Source organism: Pterocles gutturalis, unplaced genomic scaffold (genome assembly GCF_000699245.1).
Source record: "Pterocles gutturalis isolate BGI_N339 unplaced genomic scaffold, ASM69924v1 scaffold1932, whole genome shotgun sequence".
Classification (NCBI taxonomy): domain Eukaryota; kingdom Metazoa; phylum Chordata; class Aves; order Pterocliformes; family Pteroclidae; genus Pterocles; species Pterocles gutturalis.
The window spans coordinates 80838-84918 of NW_010114989.1; the positions used below are offsets into that span (position 1 = coordinate 80838).

A 4081-nucleotide genomic window follows, 5' to 3' on the forward strand; every position below is an offset into this window, starting at 1 on the left:
AAAAGATACACTGTATTTAGAGATGCAAATACTACCTTGTCTGCAAAGCCCACCAGCTGTTATACTGGCAGACAAAGCTAATTCTATGTTGCTTTACTTCAGTGGTGTCTGTGTATTCACAAACATCTTTTTAACAACCTTCTCTGCATAGCTGAAAAATACCAGACACCAAAATTATTTTTATTTCCTTTGGTAATAGCCTAGTAAAATCTTGATTTATCTGTGATTTTATTTTTTTTTTTAACAAGTGAATCTAAATAATACAACTTTGCATTAATGTTTGTAAAAAAGTTGAACACAGTGTTAGCTTTGATTCTCACATTCTTGGAATATGAGTTTACTAACTGCTGCCTTAAATGTTTGACTTGAGCCTGAGTCAGGTCAAACACGCAGCTCTGTAGTAGAAGAAACTGTTGCTGGTTTGTGTGTCAGTAGCACAGCTTTCTGAAGAGGTTCTTTGCTTCAGGTTTAAACATCTGGAAAGACAAAGAGCGTTTGTGAGGTCTTTTGTTGTTGCTGAGAGTTGGAGCAGGGCGGAATTGTGTTCCAAGAAATACTCTGAATCCTAGAAAAATCAGTGTGGTATCATTAAGTGTTAAGCTCTATCTCCTTTATAAACGAAAGTGCTTTCATTTTGACTGCAGTGACTGTCCTGGTAATGGGTGTTACGTAATATTTACTCTCCCCTTCGGAGTTAAATCCTTTTTCTGATTTCCGAGTAATATTTGCGTATGTATTTCTTAGCTGCATTGACATGCCAGCTGCACAGCGGTAGCTGTCTCCGCCTGCTAATCCCGTAATAACATCCTGGTGACCAAATTCAATGGCCCTGCGCGGAGCCTCGAAACAGCTGATTGCTGAGTAGGGAGGAAAAAAAATAACCCAGCGAATCTGGTTGCAGCTCTCTGCTGCATCCCTATCCCACAATCCCTTGCACCATTTGCTGCAGTCTTTCTACACGGGCTGAGTGGGAAAAAGATGTGCTAAATAAAGATTGATTGGTTTGAATCCTGAAGGGGTCTCCCACTTCTAAATGACCCCGGGGAAAAAAAATATTCATGACGACTTCACTGGGCCTCCTGTTATTCTTGCATTTTTCTTTCCACCTGTCCTCTTCGTGGAATGGAGCATCACTCCTTAGAGCACAAAATCTGTTGTGCATCTAATAATGACTGTGCTGAGATAGGGATTCTGAAACAGTTTTACGCGTGAGGCTTGAAATACTAACAGATGATGGTTTGTTCGTTTGGATTCCTGCGGAACTACAGCTCCGTCCCTGCAAGGATTTTATCCTCAGCACTGCACTGATTAAGCTATTTTTCTACAAAGATGGGTAGGTCTAAAATGCTCAGGTTTGCTCAGTGTTACTCCTGGTGCCTGCTGCTGGGTTGCTCCTTCTGGTTTGACCCCCGATCGTTCCTTATGCTTCTGCATGCTGTAAGAATGAAGAGGGTTGCTGTGTTTTAAACAAGGCAGCTGATTGCAAGAGTGGGAGAGAAAGGAATGCAAATGTAGCTTACCAAGGCTTTTGACACAAGTGGACTCTGTGGCGGTTATGATTATTAATTTGCTCGGTGTGTTCTGTATCAGCTAAGTTTGGGGCTGCTGCTAGAAATGCCTTGAATCTGTTCTTTATTCCTAAAGACTGTGGACAGGTGATATGTCTGTTTTAAGACTTTTAAACCCTAGCTCCCCCAATTCTTGAAGCAGTATTATTGAGGTTCCCCACCCTTTCTTACAGCTCTCGAGGCCTAACCATTCTTTTGGAAACGTTGCCATTGGAAACCTATTCATTCATAATACATGAATAGACCCTCTGGGTTGTGAACGCCATTGATAAGAAGAGGATGAACAAGCTGCGAGCAATTTGTTCTCCTCAGGCTGTACTTCCAGGCTAGTTCCTGCTCTGGCTGGGTGGGGTCTGCTGATAGCAGTGTATCAGCAACAGAGAATTCTGCTCTTTTAGGAATAAATCCTGGGCACTGAACAGACAGTTTTAAGTTTTCCCAATGTCTTTTTTTTTCAGCTGGCCCACAGAAACTAATAGAGAATTTGGTAACTGTTGAGGAATTCCAGAGTTCCTCTGAAGATACCTGTAGAAAGGGTGCAACTTTCTTATTACATGGTTCTGTTTATTGGAAAGAACTCGTCTGGAACTGTTATTTGGTGTACTCTCACATTTGTTTTGCTTTGCTGGTTTTTTTTTGTTTTTTTTTTTTTTTCCTTCCCCCTTTTCTAATACTATAAGAAGTTCTTTTCGTATGGGTGGGGCTGCACACTGACTTTTGTTTCTGAAGGCATGCATGCGTAGCAGGGCAAGGCTTTCCAGTAGCTTAGAGAGCCATTGTTTTCTCCTTTCTTTGCTGTATAGTATATTTCGAATGAGAACTGATAGTCATATCTCCAAGCAGAAGGAAAAAGAACAACGTTACTTTTGGGGTGGCTGGAAAGGTAACAACCATAGAGACTCAAAGGGGTGACAAAGGGTGTACATTTCAGAACCCTTTTCTGCACTTGATTTTGCAAACCTGAACTGGGTTTCCAGTGTGTGCTTCTTATAGATAGATGGGTGGGGGTTTATGTCTTGTTTGGTGCAATGTTTCATAAGCCTTTGGCTTTGTATGTTTAAATTATGAGATGTAAATATATGGAGTAGTGATTCTCAGACTTATTTTCAAATCTTATGCTTCAGCTGCTCTTTTTTAGATTGTGAGATAGAATGAACCTCCAAATAGAGCTTTGACAGTTTCCATGCTCAGAAGATGCTACTACAAAAAAGAATGTTTTTCTTGTAAAAATAATGTTACTTTGCTAAATCTCCCACTGCTAATAGAGCTGAAACTTATGTTGCTGTTTTGGGAAACTGCTGGTACCACTACAGTAAATGAGAATAAAACCTGTCTTTGGCCAAATTCAAAAGGATCGTCTAAAATCTCCAGCTTTTCCTCAAATAGTCTTTGACTGTACAGTTGCTTATGTTGAGTCAATGGGCAAAATCATCCTTCTCATAGCTACATTGCATTCATCAAAATTGCATCGAAGGTGGAGCTGGCTCGGGGAGGCTGCAGAATCCTGGAAATTCCACATGCAAAAACCTCTTTTTACATGAAACACATGTGTAAGAAGTTTTTGTACCAGGTAGCAGCCAAAGCTTGACATATACTGATAAAATTCTCTTTTCATGTGCATTTTTTTTTAATTGATTTATGTGAGCATGGGGGATAGATGACAATCATGGCCTGCTGCGTGACAGACAGAACATCAAATACTGAGAGCACTTATTTCTGAATTGTTAATGGTTTCTTTCACTGACAAAGCTTAAAGTGTGAACATCTTAAAATTAAAGTAGCTGACATGAGCTTTGTGTATGAAATGCTAAGAATCACCTGATTTTGCAATGAGATTGAGGGAATATAAAAGACCAAGATGAATATCAGATGAAATCAATACGAAATTTTTCAGGCAGAAGGAGTTTTCATTGTGTAAGCACTATTTGCTAGTGTAGCTGTACTTGATGGCAGAAAGATGAAATTACAGAAAATATCTGGTTGCTAGACAACTTTCTTCTGTTAAATGACAGGCAGCATTCACTGGAGACTGATTCTTTCGTATCTTAAGTACAATTTTAAAAAAAATAGTCTGTGCTTAGTCTATAACAAAAGAATTATACTGTTCATAACGTATCAGTGTCCTTCTTATCAAAGAAGTCTTCCTGCTCCCGATTATCTTGCCTGTTTTGTTTGAGTCCCCACCCCTAACTTTTGGGTAGGGAGAGTGGAAGGCAAACACAGCTGCATCACTGGTGACATGAATTTTCTTTTGAAACACATTACTGAAGTTCTGCATATTATACTGACAAATGCATGCATATGTTAACGCCTATTTGATAGTCTGCTCTTTCTGCTTCTTTTTGTGAAAGCTGGATATTTTTGGTTCCACTTCTTGTAAAGCCATTTTTAACTCAAGCTTTTAAAAAGTAACATGGGTTCCTAACTGATCTCCTAAGGTTTATTGTGTGTGATTTATAGCATTTAAATAGGTAAGATTAATTTGTGGTTATGTAATATTCACATTTTATCTT

General features: G+C 39.2%; 1 protein-coding gene across 2 annotated transcripts in view; it reads left to right on the forward strand.

Annotated features, from left to right (window-relative positions):
- Window positions 1–1010: 1010 nt before the first annotated feature.
- Window positions 1011–4081, forward strand: part of TRIM2 (tripartite motif containing 2) — a 38786-nt gene continuing 35715 nt past the window's right edge. For both annotated transcript variants that reach the window (XM_010074993.1, XM_010074994.1), the window contains exon 1: window positions 1011–1333. The gene's annotated coding sequence lies outside the window, so the exon portion shown is untranslated. The remainder of the gene's footprint in view (window positions 1334–4081) is intronic.